This window comes from Thermobia domestica, unplaced genomic scaffold, assembly GCF_964235325.1.
Source record: "Thermobia domestica unplaced genomic scaffold, izTheDome1.hap1.1 HAP1_SCAFFOLD_151, whole genome shotgun sequence".
Classification (NCBI taxonomy): domain Eukaryota; kingdom Metazoa; phylum Arthropoda; class Insecta; order Zygentoma; family Lepismatidae; genus Thermobia; species Thermobia domestica.
The window spans coordinates 42,757-67,110 of NW_027655898.1; the positions used below are offsets into that span (position 1 = coordinate 42,757).

The 24,354-nt window shown below is 34.3% G+C and overlaps 3 non-coding genes across 3 annotated transcripts; 2 read left to right on the forward strand and 1 right to left on the reverse strand.

Moving 5' to 3' along the window:
• The first annotated feature begins 6,719 nt into the window (after positions 1-6,719).
• TRNAG-GCC (transfer RNA glycine (anticodon GCC)) lies at positions 6,720-6,790 on the forward strand. Its single transcript has one exon. It is a non-coding gene; the product is annotated as a tRNA-Gly (tRNA).
• Positions 6,791-12,608: 5,818 nt separating this feature from the next.
• Positions 12,609-12,679, forward strand: TRNAG-GCC (transfer RNA glycine (anticodon GCC)). Its single transcript has one exon. It is a non-coding gene; the product is annotated as a tRNA-Gly (tRNA).
• Positions 12,680-21,871: 9,192 nt separating this feature from the next.
• On the reverse strand, positions 21,872-21,945 carry TRNAV-CAC (transfer RNA valine (anticodon CAC)). The gene has a single exon. It is a non-coding gene; the product is annotated as a tRNA-Val (tRNA).
• Positions 21,946-24,354: the final 2,409 nt, after the last annotated feature.

A 24,354-nucleotide genomic window follows, 5' to 3' on the forward strand; every position in this document is an offset into this window, starting at 1 on the left:
AATTAAATCTTAGTCCATTCTATGCTGTAGAAAATAACTTTGACAATAGTGGCACAGGTACAGCTATTGCTTACCGACATTCAACAAATGTTTCTTCACCTGTGTTCCATCCATCTGCTCGAATAATACGGGGTAATCTAGGAGACATCAATCTTGTCAATATTTATTCCCCGAGTGGTTCACAAGCTCGCACTAAGCGAAATGCTTTCTTTTCCCAGGACGTTGCTCTGTCGCTTGGACCCAATGTTGACAGGTTAATTTTGGCTGGAGATTATAATTGCGTTTTAAGGCCTGAAGATCAAACGCCGGGATTTAACTACGACCATACCCTCCACGAGTTAGTCAATGGACTTCATTTACGAGACACATGGATCTGTCTGAAGCCACAAGCACGGGATTACACTTATTTATCACACCAGAGTGCCTCTCGCCTTGATCGCATATATGTATCTCCTGTGTTGGTACCATGCATTAAGCACGTTGAAATTGCCCCCACCTCCTTTTCTGATCACTCAGCCTATATAGTATCTTTCAGCTTTCCTGATCTACAAGTTGAACGCGGTAGGGGTTATTGGCAATTCAATACATCGTTATTGGACGACGATAAATTTTGTGCTGAGTTTCAGTCCAAATGGCGTTACTGGCTTAGGCAACGACAATACTTTCCCACAGTAGGCGACTGGTGGAATACTTATTTCAAACCACGGTTTGCAAGTTTCTGTCGGTGGTACTCATCTGAAAAATCCAGAGATCTTCGTCATCTGCTTTACTTTTATACCAGGTGTTTGCGAGAAGCTCGCTGTGCTGCTGTTTCTGACTTATCTATGTTTTCTCAGGTTAAGCGCTATCAAGCTTTGCTTCTCAATTTGCATCGCCGCCGTGTAGCTGGCATCAAGGTCAGAAGAAAGGTTCCCATAATAGATGCTGATGAAGAGCCATCATTACATCATGTCCTCAAAGAAATCAAACGAGGCCAAGGAAAATGGATCCATCAAATCATAGATGACGACGGACATCTTCATAAGGATGTTGCTTCCATTAAACATGTGTTTTGGATGCACTACTCAGAACTCTATAGTATTGCAGACACTACTACAACGTCTGGGGAATTATCTGCTTCACTTTCTGGTATTCTTGATGATGCAGCACAGCAATCTCTTGTTCGAGCTTTTAGTATTGAAGATGTACATCACGCTGTTCTCGCTGCTCCGAAAAATAAATCTCCAGGACTAGATGGCATATCTGCAGAATGGTATGTCAAGTTTTTCCCTCTAATTGGTGAAACACTGACCTGTCTTGTTAATGAATATTTCAGTAATAACCCACAGAGACTGTATAGAAGTCCTGGTGTCACAGTATTTATCCCTAAGCAAGCACACCCTACAAGTGTTACTCATTATCGACCCATCACTCTCCTGAATTGTGATTACAAGTTGCTTGCTCGTTGTTTGAACAACAGACTCTCCCACTATATTGATATTCTCGCTGGACCATTTCAATATGCACGAGTTGGAGTGAAAAAAATATATCATGTACTTGAAACTGTTCGAGATGTTATTGCAAATTTTCAGACTAACACTACTAGTCATGCTTTGCTATCCTTAGCTTTTAACCAAGCCTTTGATCGTGTAGATCACAATTATTTGTGGTCAGTATTGAACCATATGGGCGTTGGAGACTTATTTGTCCGTTGGATTCGTGTCCTGTATGGTGACGCTCAATCGAAATTAAAAATCAATGGGTTCCTGACTACACCTCTAAAACTCAAACGCAGTGTTAGGCAAGGATGCCCATTAAGCATGACTCTTTTTATAATTTCCATCTGTCCCTTCCTACACAGCATTGCGCAACGTATCCAAGGCCTTACTATCTGCAATGTTCCTGTTAAGGTGTATAGTTTTGCTGATGACGTACATGTTTTCCTTCGTGATCCCCAGGATTTAGAAGTAGTTGAAGATTGCGTTCACAAGTACTCTGAACAGTCAGGAGCACGTCTTAATCGCTTAAAATCTAAACTTATGCCATTAGGAAATGGTTCTACGAATGCATATACCAATTTTCCTCAGGTAGTGAAGGTTATGAAAGTACTTGGTATTTATTTTTCCTGCAACTTGGATGAGAGTATAGCAAAAAATTTTGAAGATGTTTTTCTGAAGGTTCGCTCTGTTTTACATCAACATACATCTCGTCACCTGTCGTTAATATCTCGTGTCTACTTTGTGAATACATATGCATTTTCCAAGTTGTGGTACGTCAGTCAAATTTTGCCTATGCCTACATTTTACATTCAGAAGTTTACGAGCATTGGTAACTGGTTTGTGTGGACAGGTATGATTTTTCGAGTACGATATCCAGCTCCATGTTTACCATATGGTGCAGGAGGGCTCAACTTGATCCATGTTGCAAGTAAAACGAAAGCTTTATTCTCCTACCGAGGATTCCAAAACATTCAAGGTATTGGAGATCAACTCAGCACGACCGTTCTCTCGTCTCTCGTAGCTACCAATGATGGAGTACTACCTGTGAACTTATCCCAGATTCCTCCCGACTTTTGGTATTTTAAAGATGTAATATGTAATTATTTCTACCTGTCTGCCCGTGGCCTTCACACCTTACCTTACAGCGTGAACCTTCTCTATAGCTTGTTTCTACAAGACCAACCAAGCCAATGTCCTCACATAGTTACAAAATTCCCATCTGCACATTGGCAACGTATTTGGAGAACAATTTCCTCTACTGTTGTGTCAACCTCAGCCCGCTCTTTATGGTACAGAACTGTTCATAACATTATAGATACTAAGGCTAAACGACATCACCTTCATATTACAGATGACAACCAGTGTTCTCTTTGTGGACAAGTTGATATTTTAGAACACCGTCTCACCACCTGCAACGGATCGACCTCAGTTTGGAAAACCTATAGAGAAATGGTTCAATATTTGTGTAAAATAAGCATGGCTTCTATTACTGTTCAGATGCTTTTGTTTCCTGATTTTAAGTTTTTTCCTAATGAGAAGCACAACTCTGTTGTATGGCTCACAGCTACTACCATTGAATTTATTCTGTCCCCTAGTTCTCCTCAAGCACATCACACCTACAAAGATCTCCTGTGTTTACGATACGGTAAATTACCACCACCAAGAAAGAAAAAGCTCTTTGCGCATTACCTGAATTACCTCTTGTATGGGTATGCACTCTAATTGACATGTAAAGTTCTTGTCATTTGCTCTACTATATATATTCACTTTGTAATTACCAACTGTACCAATTTGTAGTCTTATTGTTTTTCTAAATTTTGCGCTGATATGTAATATCAATTATTAACAATAAACAAGTAAAAAAAAAAGTGGTAGAATGCTCGCCTGCCACGCGGGCGGCCCGGGTTCGATTCCCGGCCGATGCATTGAAATTTTGAAGTAGGTTGATTTCGAGAATCTCTAGAGCAGTTTTATCTGTTAAAGTAATGTTTCGACTTTCGAAAGTTATCGTAAGTTAAATACAATCGATTTGTCTTCTGATATGAATGAGAAAATTAAACACATTGTATGATTACCAATCATCAGCAACAAAATTCTAAATGCAAATGTAGCAACTGAAAACTCGCTGTCAATACTAAAATTTGTTTCCGCACTACGAAAATTAACGTTACCTACGATTATTAACAAAAGGTGTAGTTTTAAAAGGAAACTTCATCTTAGATTTGTTAATCGAGACATGATTTAAAAAATTGGATGAATTAATTGTTGTTTTGAGTTTGTATGTTAGATTGCCTGTGTTGAAGTTTTCTTTATTTGCTTCGTTTCAACTGTTATACTTGCTTTGAAATTCACATCTATCAGGTAAATATACTATCTTATACTACACAATAAACGAGAAGTAAGTAGCGTGTTTATTCCTTTGAGCTTTCCAATATTGCCGGAATTTAAGACTGTATATTTAATGACGAAAAAAGATATATTTACTTGCATTATTGAATTAAAGTTGAATAGGAGTAGTTTATGAACAAGCATAGCGAACCTTTCTATTGAACATGATATAAAATATATAATTTAAAATGCATAAAAAAGAAAATTATGTTGGAAGATTTGAATGAATGCACAAATTAAATTGTAGGGTCTACATTTGAAGTAATTCTTTCGATTCGGCATCTGAAATTGAAAATAAATGATTGTATCACGTAGACAGCGAACCCGAATTAAAAGAAATTCGGATATAGTATTTCTGTTGATTGCAATGGAAACAATATTCTTGTTTGAGGTAGCGGATACGAAAGAGATTCTTTCTTATGGTTCGATCGTCAAGTAAATTTGCGTCCTATGCGTAAAAAGAAGTGGGAAATTAAGAGCTGGAGAACAATTTACATGAATTTAGTTTAGGACATTCGATTTCAGGTATCGTATTATAAATATTAAACATTGCAAAAAGGAATACTTTCATTCGTATTGGAAACGTGAGTTGAAAAGTTTGTAACAACTGGGAATACAAGGAACGACGGTAATTCTCGTTAATACTAGCACTGAGACACCTTGGTGTTAAAATATTTTAATATATAGTTTTCGTGTTAAAATTAAAAGAATTTGACTGGACTAAATTCAAATAATTAATCATGCTTAATAATATGCAACAATATTTGATTTAACAAACATATTATATTACCCGAAAGAAAGCTACTTTACGAAAATATGTTACCGATTCTTATTAATTCTATATAGAGTGAATGAAGTAAGGGTCCATTAGTTATTTATTATATGCTTTTGAATAAACAGTTTGAAACATTTATTGGATAAACTACTAGTACGTAGTCCGTTTTGTGATTCTTCGCAATAGACAGGTCTCGTACGTAAAGTTAGGAATTTTCGCTGTTAGAACATATATCATTTTGGAATGCAGGAACGAACGACTAGTTAGGTTTAATTAACTTGAACTGCATATTCTGAGAACAAGATTATATCCGAAACAAAATTTTGAGGATATAACCTGCATGAAAATGAAGAGATTACGTACGATTCTGAAAATATTACGCTAGTTTGTTACACGAAAACATCGAAGAGCGAGTATGAAACAATTTTTGTAATTTCATGGTTTAGCAACTTATTACTTATTTGTGTCTTCATGATCAACTTTTCATTCACGACAAGAAGCGAAAACAGTCTCTAAATATCAAGCTCAATTAATGTTCTACAGGACCCACGCCACCTAATACTATTAACAAAATGTAGATTTTTAATACCAAACTTCATATTAGCTTTGCTATTCGATATATCATTTTAGAAAGTTTATTAATTTACTGGTAGTTTTGGCCTGTGTGGTGAATTACATGCGTTGAAATCTTTTTTATTATTTGTTTAGTTTCAACTTCTATATTCATTTTCTAATCCTTATTTTTTAGGGAAGATACCACCATATACTACACAATGAACGTGAAGTAACTCACGTGTTCATTCGTTTGGGTTTTCAAATAATACCGGAATCTATGATTGTGTTCTGAAAGACGTAAACAATTATTTTTCCTCGTACTATTGATCTAGAGTTGAAGAGAATGGAAATGCTCTTTTTCTGAAAAAAAAAAATCTTTTTTCTGGAGCAAGATATAAAATGTGTCCTTTTAAAATATATGAAAGAACAAATTATGGTTGAAAATTTGAACAAATAGTAAAATTATTTTGGTGGGTCTACATTTGAAAATCTTTTCATTGGATATTTGAAGTTGAAACTGTATTTTTGTCTCATGTAGAGAGAAAATTAGAACTAAAGGAAGTCAAAAATCGTTGGTGGCAATGAGGATAATATCCTTGTTGAAAGTATTGAGAACAAGAGAGATTACTCCTCTCGGCTCAATCCTAAAGTGAATTTGCTTCGTATCCGTAAACAGAAGCATGAAAATAAGAGCTGGCTAACAATCCACATGAATTTAAGTTGGGACATCATATTTAAATAATTAAGCACTGCAAGGAGGAATACTTTTATTCGTATTGGAAACTTGAGTTGAAAATTAGTAAGAACTGAGAAAATGTGAGCACTGTTAATTTCCGTGAATAGTTGCACTGTAAGAGCCAGTTTGTGAATTTTCTAATATATAATTTTTCGTTTTCAAATTAAAGAATTTGACTGTACCAGACAGAAATAAATAATCAGGCTTAAAACTACTGCTACAATATTTGAATTATCAAATATATTATATTAATTGAAAATGTAGCTTCTCTATGAAAAGATGTTACAGACTCTTATTAATTCTATATAGCATGAAATAATGGTCTAATGGTTAGTTTTTTATCGTTTGGAATAAAGAAAGCTGCAACATTTATTGCATAAACTACAAGAACGTAGTCCATTTTGTCGTATTAGAAAAGTGTAATTTCTAAAATGAAAAATCCACTGTTAGAACATCTGAAATTGTAGAATGCAGAGATGAAGGAACATTTACGTGTACTTAACTTGAACTGCATATTGAAGGAACGAGAATGTTATCCGCTTCACAATATCGAAGATATAAAATACTTGAAAATTAAAGAAATTTTGTATGAATTTGGAATCATTGCGATGGTTTACTAGACGAAAAAGATCGAAGACTAAGTACAGAACTAATTCGAAGTTCGTTGTTTAACAAGTTATAAATAGTATGTTCGAAGATAATCAACTTCGCACTCTCAACGGTATAAATATGTTAATTAAAAAACATATTCTTTTGAATGATAAAAGTTTCTTAATTGTATATATGGGCATCGGTGGTTCAGTGGTAGAATGCTCACCTGCCACGCGGGCGGCCCGGGTTCGATTCCCGGCCGATGCATTGAAATTTTGAAGTAGGTTGATTTTGAGAATCTCTAGAGCAGTTTTATCTGTTTAAGTAATGTTTCGACTTTCGAAAGTTATGCTAACAAGGGACATCACTCAATTGTCCGGCTCCGATTTCAATGAAACTTTTATTGCTGATAGAGGACATGTATTCATTACTTGTGATGACAGAAATTTTTGCCATGGTGCATGTTTTCTATTTTTTAATAATTTTTAAAGCTTGTGATGTGGTTAATAGAGATTACTGCAGAAGTCCCTTACTACCCTTTGTAAACAGAGTGTTAATGAAAGAACAACCATGTAGATACGTATAGGGTCTAGGGGAAAGTCGTATGATACGTATGACCTTGACGGCAGGCATCTTGAAATCCGCCATTTTGAATTAAAGTCAAGCTTTTAAAATCGGAATAGGGTAATATGATACATAATTTCGGGCTAGAATTTAATCAGGAAGACAATCTTGAAGTTAGTTTTAAGATGCGCCCATTTGTTGAAACGTTACAGGCATATTATTTGTTTATACTTACTATGTGCGTAAGTCCCTTACCCCCGCTTCTAACCCGCGTATTAATGATAATAAGTGGATAAAGGTTTCAGTAATACATATTATGCCTAGAGGGAAGTGATACGATAAGGGTATCATTGGCGGCAGCCATCTTGAAATCCGCCATTTTGAATTAAAGTGAAGTTTTGAAAACTGAAAACTATAGCATGTGGCACCAAATTTTAATAGTAAATTTTCCCCAAAAGCCAATGGTATGCTTATTTTTGTTCTATAGCTAACCAGTATGAATTAATGACTCTTCTAATGTGCACGAAACGTCCATTATTCGATCTTTCAAACTGGCAACACTTCTAATTTTCATCCCATGTTTTAAGATTCCAACTGACACTTTGCAAATGTTTCCATGGCTCATGTTTTCTAAATTTATTACATTTTTTAAGAGTTGCAATTTGTCAGTTCATGAATAGTGTTGGGATAAGCATCCAGCAATCTTTCTGAATTTTGAAGACTTGCCATGTAATTATTAATTTTCCAGGCACTGTAATTATTTATTTTAACCCAGAGTACATGAGGAACCTATGGACCTATGTGATGTAAAGAAATACAAATGAAATTTTAAGAAATTGGTGTAACACGAACTCAAAATTATCATGAAGTGTAACCTACATGTTGCGCAAACGACAAAAAGTATTTTTTTTAAAAAATAAATACAACTTTACAAATTTAAAGGAACAGCAGCAATGATAGAAAATATCAGAGACATAATATGATGTTCCCAACACACTATTTGTACCATGAACAAAATATGAAAACAGATAACTTCTTTATAAAGAGGTGTTACTTAATCGAGTTCCCGATCAATACTGATTATAAATCTTACAAACATGAACCGTCGACAACAATCGCTAGAAAACGAATGACTTTTTTCTCTGACTAGCTAAAATATTGTCATAGAAAATCAATCAATCAATAAATAAATATACCATAAACAAATAAATATAAAACAAAACAAAAGACCATTGATTTACACAACAATCATATTTCGTTTCCTTTTTTGAAGTGAATTTTCAACTTATTTCTCGTCTCATCTACTATTCATTACAAGCTACGTCTCCCGTATTATCTGAATGCAAAGTTGGAGTTCTTTCGTTTTGCGATGATTCATGTCAGTAAACGAGTTTTTGAAGGGCAGGCATAGGAAATAAATAATTACATTGCCTATGAAATTAATAATTACATAGGCAATACAAGTCTTCAAAATTCAGAAAGATTGCTGGATGCTTATCCCAACACTATTCATGAACTGACAAATCGCAACTGTTAAAAAATGTAATAAATTTAGAAAACATGAGCCATGGAAACATTTGCAAAGTGCCAGTTGGAATCTTAAAACATGCGGTGAAAATTAGAAGTGTTGCCAGTTTGAAAGATCAAATAATGGACGTTTCGTGCACATTAGAAGAGTCATAAATTCATACTGGTTAACTATAGAACAAAAATAAGCATACCATTGGCTTTTGGGGTAAATTTACTATTAAAATTTGGTGCCACATGCTATGGTTTTCAGTTTTCAAAACTTCACTTTAATTCAAAATGTCGGATTTCAATATGGCTGCCGTCAATGATACCCTTATTGTATCACTTCCCTTTAGGCATAATATGTATTACCGAAACATTTATCCACTTATTATCATTAATACGCGGGTTAGAAGCGGGGGTAAGGGACTTATTATATATTACCCTATTCCGATTTTAAAAACTTGACTTTAATTCAAAATGGCGGATTTCAAGATGGCTGCCGTCAAGGTCATACGTACCATACGACTTTCCTCTAGGCCCTATACGTATCTACATGGTTGTTCTTTCATTAACGCTCTGTTTACAAAGGGTAGTAAGGGACTTCTGCAGTAATCTCTATTAACCACATCACAAGCTTTAAAAATTATTAAAAAATAGAAAACATGCACCATGGCAAAAATTTCTGTCATCACAAGTAATGAATACATGTCCTCTATCAGCAATAAAAATTTCATTGAAATCGGAGCCGGACAATTGGGTGATGTCCCTTGTAAGTTAAATACAATCGATTTGTCTCCTGATATGAATGAGAAAATTAAACACATTGTATGATTACCAATCATCAGCAACTAAATTCTAAATGCAAATGTACCAATTGAAAACTCGCTGTCAATACTAAAATTTTTTTACGCACTACGAAAAATAACGTTACCTACGATTATTAACAAAAGGTGTAGTTTTAAAAAGATACTTCATCTTAGATTTGTTAATCGAGACATGATTTAAAAAATTGGATGAATTAATTGTTGTTTTGAGTTTGTATGTTAGATTGCCTGTGTTGAAGTTCTCTTTATTATTTGCTTCGTTTGAACTGTTATACTTGCTTTGAAATTCACATCTATCAGGTAAATATACTATCTTATACTACACAATAAACGAGAAGTAAGTAGCGTGTTTATTCCTTTGAGCTTTCCAATATTGCCGGAATTTAAGACTGTATATTTAATGACGAAAAAAGGTATATTTACTTGCATTATTGAATTAAAGATGAATAGGAGTAGTTTATGAACAAGCATAGCGAACCTTTCTATTGAACATGATATAAAATATATAATTTAAAATGCATAAAAAAGAAAATTATGTTGGAAGATTTGAATGAATGCACAAATTAAATTGTAGGGTCTACATTTGAAGTAATTCTTTCGATTCGGCATCTGAAATTGAAAATAAATGATTGTCTCACGTAGACAGCGAACCCGAATTAAAAGAAATTCGGATATAGTATTTCTGTTGATTGCAATGGAAACAATATTCTTGTTTGAGGTAGCGGATACAAAAGAGATTCTTTCTTATGGCTCGATCGTCAATTAAATTTGCGTCCTATGCGTAAAAAGAAGTGGGAAATTAAGAGCTGGAGAACAATTTACATTAATTTTGTTTAGGACATTCGATTTCAGGTATCGTATCATAAATATTAAACATTGCAAAAAGGAATACTTTCATTCGTATTGGAAACGTGAGTTGAAAAGTTTGTAACAACTGGGAATACAAGGAACGACGGTAATTCTCGTTAATACTAGCACTGAGACACCTTGGTGTTAAAATATTTTAATATATAGTTTTCGTGTTAAAATTAAAAGAATTTGACTGGACTAAATTCAAATAATTAATCATGCTTAATAATATGCAACAATATTTGATTTAACAAACATATTATATTACCCGAAAGAAAGCTACTTTACGAAAATATGTTACCGATTCTTATTAATTCTATATAGAGTGAATGAAGTAAGGGTCCATTAGTTATTTATTATATGCTTTTGAATAAACAGTTTGAAACATTTATTGGATAAACTACTAGTACGTAGTCCGTTTTGTGATTCTTCGCAATAGACAGGTCTCGTACGTAAAGTTAGGAATTTTCGCTGTTAGAACATATATCATTTTGGAATGCAGGAACGAACGACTAGTTAGGTTTAATTAACTTGAACTGCATATTCTGAGAACAAGATTATATCCGAAACAAAATTTTGAGGATATAACCTGCATGAAAATGAAGAGATTACGTACAATTCTGAAAATATTACTCTAGTTTGTTACACGAAAACATCGAAGAGCGAGAATGAAATAATTTTTGTAATTTCATGGTTTAGCAACTTATTACTTATTTGTGTCTTCATGATCAACTTTTCATTCACGACAAGAAGCGAAAACAGTCTCTAAATATCAAGCTCAATTAATGTTCTACAGAAACACACGCCACCTAATACTATTAACAAAATGTAGATTTTTAATACCAAATTTCATATTACCTTTGCTATTCGATATATCATTTTAGAAAGTTTATTAATTTACTGGTAGTTTGCCTGTGTGGTGAATTACATGCGTTGAAATCGTTTTATTATTTGTTTAGTTTCAACTTCTATATTCATTTTCTAATCCTTATTTTTTAGGAAATATACCACCATATACTACACAATGAACGTGAAGTAACTCACGTGTTCATTCGTTTGGGTTTTCAAATAATACCGGAATCTATGATTGTGTTCTGAAAAACGTAAACAATTATTTTTCCTCGTACTATTGATCTAGAGTTGAAGAGAATGGAAATGATCTTTTTCTGAATAAAAAAAGCAAAATCTTTTCTCTGGAGCAAGATATAAAATGTGTCCTTTTAAAATATATGAAAGAACAAATTATGGTTGAAAATTTGAACAAATAATAAAATTATTTTGGTGGGTCTACATTTGAAAATCTTTTCATTGGATATTTGAAGTTGAAACTGTATTTTTGTCTCATGTAGAGAGAAAATTAGAACTAAAGGAAGTCACATTACGTTGGTGGCAATGAGGATAATATCCTTGTTGAAAGTATTGAGAACAAGAGAGATTACTCCTCTCGGCTCAATCCTAAAGTGAATTTGCTTCGTATCCGTAAAGAGAAGCATGAAAATAAGAGCTGGCTAACAATCCACATGAATTTAAGTTGGGACATCATATTTAAATAATTAAGCACTGCAAGGAGGAATACTTTTATTCGTATTGGAAACTTGAGTTGAAAATTAGTAAGAACTGAGAAAATGTGAGCACTGTTAATTTCCGTGAATAGTTGCACTGTAAGAGCCAGTTTGTGAATTTTCTAATATATAATTTTTCGTTTTCAAATTAAAGAATTTGACTGTACCAGACAGAAATAAATAATCAGGCTTAAAACTACTGCTACAATATTTGAATTATCAAATATATTATATTAATTGAAAATGTATCTTCTCTATGAAAAGATGTTACAGATTCTTATTAATTCTATATAGCATGAAATAAGGGTCTAATGGTTAGTTTTTTATGTTTTGGAATAAAGAAAGCTGCAACATTTATTGCATAAACTACAAGAACGTAGTCCATTTTGTCGTATTAGAAAAGTGTAATCTCTAAAATGAAAAATCCACTGTTAGAACATCTGAAATTGTAGAATGCAGAGATGAAGGAACATTTACGTGTACTTAACTTGAACTGCATATTGAAGGAACGAGAATGTTATCCGCTTCACAATGTCGAAGACATAAAATACTTGAAAATTAAAGAAATTTTGTATGAATTTGGAATCATTGCGATGGTTTACTAGACGAAAAAAAAATCGAAGACTAAGTACGGAACAAATTCGAAGTTCGTTGTTTAACAAGTTATAAATAGTATGTTCGAAGATGATCAACTTCGCACTCTCTACGTAATAAATATGTTAATTAAAAAACATATTCTTTTGAATGATAAAAGTTTCTTAATTGTATATATGGGCATCGGTGGTTCAGTGGTAGAATGCTCGCCTGCCACGCGGGTGGCCCGGGTTGGATTCCCGGCCGATGCATTGAAATTTTGAAGTAGGTTGATTTTGAGAATCTCTAGAGCAGTTTTATCTGTTTAAGTAATGTTTCGACTTTCGAAAGTTATCCTAAGTTAAATACAATCGATTTGTCTCCTGATATGAATGAGAAAATTAAACACATCGTATGATTACCAATCATCAGCAACAAAATTCTAAATGCAAATGTAGCAATTGAAAACTCTCTGTTAATACTAGAATTTATTTACGTTCTACGGAAAATAACGTTACCTACGATTATGAACAAAATGGTTTAGTTTTAAAAAGAAACTTCATCTTAGATTTGTTAATCGAGACATGATTTTAAAAATTGGATGAAATAATTGTTGTTTTGAGTTTGTATGTTAGATTGCCTGTGTTGAAATTTTCTTTATTATTTGCTTCGTTTCAACTGTTATACTTGCTTTGAAATTCACATCTATCAGGTAAATATACTATCTTATACTACACAATAAACGAGAAGTAAGTAGCGTGTTTATTCCTTTGAGCTTTCCAATATTGCCGGAATTTAAGACTGTATATTTAATGACGAAAAAAGGTATATTTACTTGCATTATTGAATTAAAGATGAATAGGAGTAGATTATGAACAAGCATAGCGAACCTTTCTATTGAACATGATATAAAATATATAATTTAAAATGCATAAAAAAGAAAATTATGTTGGAAGATTTGAATGAATGCACAAATTAACTTGTAGGGTCTACATTTGAAGTAACTCTTTCGATTCGGTATCTGAAATTGAAAATAAATGATTGTCTCACGTAGACAGCGAACCCGAATTAAAAGAAATTCGGATATAGTATTTCTGTTGATTGCAATGGAAACAGAAACAAAATAAAAGTTAAAAGCACTAGTCACTGATAGAACACTGTATAGAACACTATCACACAAAGAAAGTTAAAATTGAAGCACTAACAATTTGTCCCGTAGCCTAAGCAGAATCCGTATACATTGCTTCATCTCCCTCAAAGAAGAGGCTGTTGAGAATCTGGTGGTTGTAATTAGTAGTTATAACTACGTCACTTACAGGAATGTCCGTAGTATATTTTGTGAAGTTCGCACGTCAAAGGGTGCTATTATAGAAAAGTTTCTAATATCGGTCTAGTTCTTACTAGTCGCAGCAAATGGATGTCAGAACACACTTATATAATGGTTAAAGTCACTAGGATGATAAACATAGTCGTGCAGGAAGAAAGCTTGTCAACTGAAAATCCTGATTTTCTGAACACTCTGTATATGTAGGTTAATATGTTAGTTAGGCTTCGGATAAATAACTGTTGCTCCCGTTCCACAATTCAAGATTTGGCCGAAATTCGCCCTTAGTCTAGATTTAATAATCTTGAGTTTGGAAAACGCTCGTTCACAACTTACTGGTATGAGAGGGATCGTAAGGAGGAATTTGTTCACTTTAAAGATCTCTGTGCAACCTAAGAAATACATGCGACATCCATATATAATTTTAAACGCACACGTAAAGCAAGACTGGCAAGGTTTCTTTAATTTGATTTGCTGCATCGCTGGTTCAATATCATCCCACTCTGTTTCTTCTTCATACTTGTTAGGTAATTCTTCACTATTACACTCGCTCTGTGAACACCTCCTTGCGATATCTTGGACCAGAACTCTGTAGATGATTTTAGTTCTTCGATAAGTTTCCCTCTATCTATGCTGGGAATTAACTCACAGATTTTGATCATTGAGAGTAGTTCGTCTTTTAAACCAGAAAACAGCCTTGGATCAAAACACGTCTAGTGTAGATAAAGGTTTTTGTGTTTCGAAAACCGGTTGGTGATTTTGTCAAGGACAATATTGAAAAAACACAATCTGAAGCTTTCCTCTTCTGTATTCCCTACGATTTTATGAGATGCCAATTCACCATTCATTTTTTGTTTTTAACCTTAGGTAGGCCTACTCTTCTTTTCGGGAGCTCTGTTTTAATAGAAGGATTTTCAAGTAAAGGACACTTTTCTACTCTATCATTGATCTTTTCTGACAGTACACCCTTACAAGTCTTTGCTGCCAGATTAACTTTATCAAATTTATTCTTTGCTTTATTTAAACCATCCTGTACAGTGGAAATAAATTTTCAAGCTTGGACATAATAAAGAGTCTTGGTTTGAAGGTAATCTGAGAGCGGACTAATAATTTGAAATATTGGTAAAAACATCATGGCCACTAAGTTTGTTTCGTAGCAGACAAGCGTCTTTAACAATGAAAGAGCATCATTGCGAACTTTTAGATTGAGTTCATTGGAGTTACCAATAAGGAAGAGTGTACTCATAAGTTTAACGAAGATAGGCTCCGATATCCTCTCTGTAGCAGCTGTACCTTCTGTCCAATAATGAAAGCGACCAAATATACGTACAATAGTATAACTTTTATTGTTTCACCTAACCGTAACAACAAGACATGCACTAAAGGTCTGTTGTATATACATAGAAGGAGTTTTTAGGACTCTTTGAGAAATGTTTGTGTTTCCTGTAGTAATTTAGAGAAAGATACAGGGCTAATGATCTACCTTTCTTCAGATATTACTACATTTTCGCCTTGAATTTCACCATGAATTCATTGCCTCCATGAGCTTAAAAAAATCACAAATCCTGAAAACCAAGATAAGCCAAACAGCTTGGTACAGCTTTTGTACAGTATTAATCTTACCTTCTTCAACACCAAAACGCAGCGTGCGCAGCGAAGTGTTAGCTATCCAATAATAACTACCAGGGTTGGAAATTTGTCGAATCAAGATACCTTACCGAATCATCAAAATTGTCAGAAGGACAGTTTATACTTTTACATTTGAGAATAAATGTTTTAACTAATATTTTTGATTTAGGCCTACGCATCCGGGATCACAGTGCTACTAACTTGAAATATGCAGAACATTGCTATAGAACCAAATATGTAAAAAAAAAAAAAAAAAAAAAGTATATAAATCTGTACCTGGAATCCAAATTAAATAGTTGAATATGATACAATCGAAGATTTTGAATACTCACAGAGAGAGGTTACTTAGTCTCTTCAATTTAATATTCAGAAAAACTATCAAGTGACACTTCACTATCTCCGACCCAAAAGCCGTTGCTGGTAGGGGGTGTAAACCATTCATTGAGGAGGGCGCACCGGCCCGCGGGTCGACAGGCCAGTCCGACGCTGTATGGGTAACGATATTTTACTTTCTTCTTGAATATGTAGGGTCTAGTACTTTCACTCAATTATGACATATATGACAATTATTCTATGACCGACCTTTGTGAGTTTATCGCGAATAAGACGACTTGGATTTTGGATTGCTAACAGACGACTTATTTCTCTCTCTCTTTCTTTTGTTTAGCTTGCTCCGAACTCCGGTTTCGTGGCTTCCAGCGCCCACAAAAGGTAATTATAAACCATACAAGTAGTCTCCGTCTCCACTGACCGCTGGAAAGATAGAAGAGGAGAGTGCTTGCCGTAAAGATTAATGAATAAAACAAATTAAAACAAATAATCTGTGAACCGTTACAACAAACACACTGTAAAGCTACGAGCGATTACGGCTAAGAATTAAATGTGAGATTAAAATTGCAAGTACTACGTATTGTGATTAAAAAGCAATATACAATAAACAAACTACAAGTAAATTATATATTTAATAACCCAATAACAAATATTAAACTATTTTAACTTTAATTTTCTCGAATCCATTTACTTCAATCAGATGGCCTTCTGGATTTATAAGAATTATTCTTTCTCAATTTTACTTACAGCTTGCGATAGCGGCATGGGATGAGAATAGGGGATAATTATATAACGCTCGCTTTCCGCCAAACATCACTGCACTGCACAAGGAGGGTGGGGATTAAGTTATCCGTAGTTTCCTCTTCTGGGTTATCCTTTTATCAGGAATCTGGTTCCCAAATCCAATCCAGTAGTTCATTTGCCATACGAAAGAAAACATCCAACAGCTATGCTGCTCACAACAGGGATATCGTTTGGGTATGCCTTAAAACGTTGCTTGTGCTGAAATTCACTAACAACTAGATCGTCTTAAAATTGACTCACTAGCGTTTCTTTCTTTGTTCGGTCGCCACAACACGTTCAGTTACGAACGAGTAAATTCAGCTGCAAGGCCCGTTTCGTAATTCTAAAACCTTTTAGGAACGACATTCCGAAAACTAAACTTGTGTCCACGTGCTGGTGCGAGCCGGCGTAAAAGCTTACTCTACATACAGGACCCACGACAGGTGCGAGGCGCACCCTTGCCTAACCGAGTCTCTTGAATAGACTGACTTGATTTTGTCGCCAACCTCTTGTGTTGCTTCTCCAAAGGGAAAATCCCGGTTTTGACTTGAGACGCAACCAACTGATACAATGGCTAAACTTAGCGATCAGAATTTTTACTGAAATGCTCTGTGAAGCAATTCTTCTTTCTCTTCGCCATATAAAAACGGCTGGGAGATTTGATCGAAGTCAGTTGCACACACGCATTCAAACACATATATATATGTTTGCGAAGAGAGATTTCTTGGAAAATTTCTATACAATATTTCTTTAAGAAATTTAGGATCATTTTCCTTGGATTTTTAAATGATTTTACTTATTTATGGATTCCACATAATCACCATGCCGTTCCAAACACTTTTCGTAATGCTGCACTATCTCCCGTAAACCGTCTGAATAGAAGTTTGTCACCTGGGATTGGAACCAGTTGACAACGGCAGTCTTGAGATCCTCATTGTCCACCAAGCCACCGTTTCAAATGCAAGAAGTGTAAGTAATCGTTGAGGACAATGTCAAGACTGTATGAGGGGTGGTCAAACAGGTCTTAATCTTGAATCTTCTTCTCGATGACTGCAGCGGTATGAGAACGCACGTTGTCGTGAACGAGGATGATTTCGGACGACAGTTTCGTGTGGCGTCGATTTTGAATCGCACGTCGTAGTTTGGTGAACATATCGCAGTACACGTCAGCTGTAACTGTTGTCCCACGTTCCAAGAAATCAACCAACAGGACGCCCTTGTCGTCCCAAAAGATGGTAGCTATCAGTTTACAACTCGAGTGCGGCGATTGCTTAAACTTTTTCGATAGCGAGCCAAAAACTGTTGGGCACTGCACATTCGTTGCTCTGTGTTGGTCTGTTTGCAATTTCGGGGCCCACCTTGCACTCAACTTGTGATATCCAAGCGTTTCTGTGACTGTCACCGGCCCCCAAGCCCATCTATCGCATTTAATCAAAATGAAAAAGACAGTGTCAATTTTGAAGTTAATTGACCAAGCCTCGTATATGAAAGAAAGATCTCGAAGCCGCTCTCTCACAAGTTTGGTATGCCCATTTATGTGTTGGTGCGTTTAGTTCCAATTCTGCGACCATATATGGTTAAGAAACAGGGAGGCTGTTCGCATAAGTCTACATTCTTAGTGATTGACCCTTCAATCTGGATTTTCGGGACTCTTTCCTTCCGCCCACGCTTTGCTGTATGCGGAAGCTCATTGGACGAACGAATTCATTCGCGCGCTTGTGTAAATTGGAGTTGGACCTTTGGAGTCCGCGCTGTTCGAAGTTGTTCTACATTTTTTTTGTGTGTGAATTGAATTCCCCTGTTTGGGTTGAGTATTTTGAAGTTTAAATACGTATTGCCAACTATACAATATAGATACATTCGAACGTAAAGTGGGCTTTTAAATCAGTTTTAACGAACTAGTTTATTGTGCGCACTGGTAACTACAATAATTTCATAAATCCCGATGGACATGTAAGCCTCCGAGTACTGCATAATGTGACATTGCTTGAAGTATCTGGAAGTGAAATTTCGATGGACAAACTAGACCACCATTTGTGGAGCTTATTTTGGAATCTTTGTGATTAGTTGGGACTCAACACCAGGACCACAACGACCCTGAACGAGTTGACCGGTCGAAGATTATTGTAAGTATGATAACACCGAATTACCACCACGTCACCAAAAATGGCCGTAAATGTTAAAAGTAGGGATTCCTTTATTTGTATGTTCAATGTTATTCTATATGCATTATAATTCATACAAAGTGTCATTACATATACTATACATTTCAATCCAAGTTGTGTCATTTTCTCATGAGGTTAGTTTTTAACATGTTGTTTGTGTATAGTTCAGTCACACGCACACACACACACACACACACACACATATATATATATATATATATATATATATATATATATATATATATATATATATATATATATTACGGTACTTATATCCTTGTCCACCGCTTCCCAGCTCTGGTTGCGACAGGATGTAAGTTTTGGATGGCTTGTGTTTCGTCGTGGTGCAGTGGTGCAGCTGGGTAAACGAGAGAGAAAGAAAGACGAATTATATAGAAATGGAGAGAGAAAAGTGAGTATCGTATTCATGTTTATCGAAAATTCTAACCACGTCAAATACCACGATCTTAATTCGTACAATAATGATAATTTTAGGTATGTAGTGTAGTAGTGATTTTCACTCGTATGTAGTGATTTTCAAAATGTGGCAATTGTCTTATTAATACATGCTATATGTTTCATGTATACTAACCAATGTCACATTCAGTGTTTGAAACCAGTACGCATGTTAACAGTTCTTAATACAGTATTTAAACAATTTCTATTAAACCTGAAGCTGGAGAAGGCAGTTTTGAAGTAAGGAAAGCGAGTCAATTTGTTTTGTAAAGTTGTGTAACTGAATATATGTGAATTGTGTGTATAAAAATAAGGTTAATTTATACTTCTTCCAATAGTTATTACAGACATACCTTAAACATTTATATTTATAATTTATCGCCAGAACTAGTGAACATTTTATTTTAAATATGAAAGTTCTTTTTTCAAAAGTTGAAGCGATCAATACATATAGATCACTTCAAATTAACATTAAATTAACATTAGACATTTTCAAATTACAACTTATCGTTTTATTAAAAGCTTTATGCTTGACTCGGTTACTGATATGTATATGATTCAATAGCTGATATACACGTGACTTGATAGCAGGCATATATGTGATAAATAGCTGATATATATGTGATCGATAGCTGTACATACGTGACTCGATAGCTCATATATCTGTGTGTTGATAGCTAATATATGTAACTCGATAGCTATATATATGTGACTCGATAGCTGATATATATGACTTGATAGCTGATATATATGTGAGTCAATAGCTGGTATATATGTGTGACTCGATATCTGTATATATGTGACTCGATAGCTGATATGTATATGTGACTCGATAGATGATATATATATATATATATATATATATATATATATATATATATATATATATATATGACTTGATAGCTGATATATATATGATTCCTGAGCCGTTTTTATGAGACTCGATAGCTGATATGTATGTGACTCGGTAGCTAATATATATAGACTTGATACGTGTATATATGTGACTCGATAGCTGATATACCTGTGTGTTAATAGCTAATATATATATGACTCGATAGTAGATATATATTGACTCGATAGCTGATATATATGTGCCTCGAAAAGTCATATACAGCTTGAACAAAATGTCACACTGGATGTCAAATTCCCATATGCAGTTTCCGTGAAAATAAGAAAGGAAAATTGATTTTATGGCGCTAAAAGTATATCGTGCGTTACCGATAATAATTCGCGGTTTTTACTCCGTAGAAAAAAGGCTGTACATGTCCTTATGTACTGTATATGTAAAAATGAATCCCCTATTCAGTAATAAGCTGTACGTTTTTACTATCTTAACAATAACACATACTAATGGGGGGCGCGGTGGCTCAGTGGGAGAGCGTTCATCTCTGGTGCTTGGGGTTCCGGGTTCGATCCCAGACTCCGTCAAGTGAAATTTGTAGTGGACAAACACCGTGCTCGTGGGTTTTCTCGGGGTTCTGCCGTTTCCTCCCACTTTCTTCATTCCACCATTTCATTCATCTCTCATCATCACCGTCTCCATTAGCCTAACCGGCATAATCGTGGGACGTAAAACTTAAAGATTTCATTTCAATAACACATACTACTAATAATGACACTAACTGTTATGCATAATATTTCTAATTTGACTGTTCCTGAATATTGAACAATTAAGGAAACTACCAAACATTATAGGGAATTATATGTTTAACGTGCTACTCACAGTTATAGTTTTTTTTTTTTTTGGTACAAAGAAACAGCTTTGTACTGTGAAACATGTTTTAATGCAATCATTAATAATTTAAGACAAAAAAATCAGTATAGATTTTTTTGATGAACCTGCAACAAACTAAATAGTTATAAAAGGAAATTTATCAATTTCTGTTAAAAATGCAACTTAAGACATGCATGGTACAGTGAAAATAAAAAAGAAATGTTACAATGTATTGTTTTTTAAACCTTCGCTCAGTACTATGTGACTATTGGTAGTATGTAATATTTAATGCTTTTGAGACTTTTATACATTTTCGTTCAATAAGATTTTAGGCTAATTATTTTTGCTTAACTAGGATTACATCTTCAGACGGAAATATTCCTTTAAAATATATATTATGTTATAGAATTAACATTATACAGTTACTAACATGATGCTGCTAAATACTTGAAAGGAAATTACTTCTATTTAGAAACTAAATGAAATTGAATAAAACAATGGAGTTCACTTACTAAATGAAGATATGCTATTTTTATTATTAAATGTAAGCATTAGATAACTGAGTTGTTTTAAAAGTTAATGTAACTAAATGTACATCTTTTCATGTCACAAAAATAACCTATTGTATGAACCTCTACTTTTCTAATTAAGAAACACATTATTTCCAAATATTAATCCACTCCATCATTTTATATATTAATAGCGTAATACACTACATTACTAGCGTTTTGTAGAGAATATCTGGCTCAGTTTCAACATTTTTGATACTCTTCCCTGTCTTAAGTTACTCACTGTAATTCAAAATGTTATTAAATATTACTAAGAGCCTTAAGAAACATTATTGAAGTATTCATCTCTGAAGTATAGCAATAAGTGGAGTAATTTGGAGGATGCAGAGAGACTAAAATGCAATAAGTTACTTTTTTCAACATCATACATTTGACTTTTTAGATAAAGACATACTTTCTAAATACTCCCTTATATATCACAATAAGTTACATATAACATTTCTATATCCCTACGTGGATACTATGGAGATTATAAAGTTTAAAATAGTTGCTTGTTTCCCCCGGGATCGAACCGGGGACCTTGCGCGTGTGAGGTGCATGTGATAACCACTACACTACGGAAACAACTCTAACTAATATTTCCTAATTGTTGATTATCTATATTGTTTTATCTCCAAGTCAGTTCTTTTAAGGAAATGTTTTCTCTGACTTATTATAAGATAATAAATTGCTGAGTCATCATACTTACACCCTTATAATAGAAAGAAATTAATAATAGAAAGGGTAGTGAGACCGAATAACTCTATTTCACTTTGAAAGAGCATTACGTGAAGTGTGAATCACTCGAGTATCAGATTTTGAGTAGATAAATGTTCCGCTTTCCATTCATAAGCTAACATTAGTTCTTGACAGCAACATTCTTATTTTACGTAAATATTAATTAACCATCAGAGGTAAAACCTTATTGATTGCTGCTTTCATGAACAAGGTTTAAATGAGAAAACGAAATAAATAAAATAAAATAAGAATTGATGAAGTACACATCAATAGATAGATCTAATAAAGCTGAACAAAATTATATGGGTATGTGTAAATGCTCATGCGTATACTTTTCCAAAAAGTACAGATAAACTATTTTTATTGTGAACTGAAAAATTAGTGCTGTATGATAACCACATCATTTCTTCAGATGAAACTAATACCCAAATATAGTCACATCAAGGTTTTCATCATGACACTAGCAAGGCACAAGATTTTTAATGAGATACAGGAAAATTTCAATCAACTTTTAAACTTTGCTTCAGCACAAGCACAAGTCTTGCTTAATTCTATACAGGGCTGTTAAAAAGTCGTTGCTGTAAAACAAATGCTTATAACTTTTCTAAAAATAATATTTGCCGTGGAATACATTGTAAATTGTGCGATGATCTGGAAGTTTTGGTTGAATACACTATCACAATAATGAGATTGGCAGCACTGGTGACAGCAAAGGTCATGTAAATGGCGAAAACACAAGAGAAAGAACAGTGTGTTTGTTGGCATGCAGAACTGAAATCAGGCATGTTTGTGCAGTGAAACTTCAGGCGAGTATCCGAAAAAGTACCTCCTGATGTCAGGAGTATAAAGTACTGTAACAGTAAGTGGCTGGCTACCGGCTCTAGCTGCCGACAGCCTGCAGGGAAGTCCAAGAAAATCGATTCCACGGCGGTCGCTGGAGTTGGGAATGCCTCAGTCAACAACGCTCAAGATAATGACATTTGAAAGCCACATTTGAAGGCCACACCGTGCAAGATTAAATTTGTTCGTGAACTGACAGAAGAAGATCAAGACACGAGACTATAGTTTTGTGAACTAATGCTGAAACAACTGGATGATGACAGGGAACTTCTGCAGTTACTCATGTTCTCAGATGAGGCAACTTATCATGTTTCAGGGAGGGTAAACAAGCACAATTGTCTTGTTTGACGAACTAAAAACCCTCATGAATATGACACGTACGAAAGAGACAGCCCGAAAGTGAATATGTCGTGTGCCGTATCAATGGACCAACTCATAAGCCTGTTTTCCTAAGATGAAAACACTGTAACAGGGGAGACATACCTTTAAATGCTTACAAATTTCCTGATACCCAAATTTCCTGACTTTCACTCATTCTTCCTCACAAACTTAAATAAATTATCTAATTGACCTGATAAATTTCCTAAAATTGGTCCATCGATACAGCACTTAACCCATTTTGTCTACCTCAATAAGGTTCATCTATTCTAATATATCTTACATTGTATTTTTGAAATTTCGTTAACCGCTCATAATATTTTAAAATTACTGGGTATGAACATGCTTATTGTCGCCATACAAATTCGTTTTTTTCGACTTTTTTCTAGAAAACTAAGAATGAAAATTTATCCTCAAGCATGTGATTAATATGTGTCCTATCTTTGCATAATATACTAGCATATATTACCCGCTTCGCTGGGTTGAAATGAAAATTTAAATGCACAACTCCATATCTCATGTGTTTAATACCCGTGAAATATGCTTGCAGTAAATGTTAACATTATATCGCCTGTCATTTATGTTAACCCGCCGAGTGACACGGTCATGCGGGTTGCATATAAATACGTTTATTTTTATACCTATGATGAACTAACAAAGGATTTGTACGTATGGACACTTGAATGGTCAATTATCTCAAGACACTGGTAATTAAAAATTAAAGTGATATGATAAAAACCATCTAGGGTCCAAATCCTAATAACCCCCCAAAAGTAAAAGAAATTGGTTCAGCCGTATTAGCGTGATGAGGGAACAAAGGATTTGTACGTTCTCTTTTATAATATAGATAATGAACCAAAACTTTAAGTTTAAAAATTGATCGTAATTTTGCTATATTTCATTACAAATCTTGTTCTTGCTAGCATCTTGATGAAAAGATTGATGTCAATATACTTGAGTATTAATTTAATCCCAAGAAATAATGTAGTTATGATAGGGCTTACAGCACTAATTTTTGAGTTTACAATAAGAATCGTTT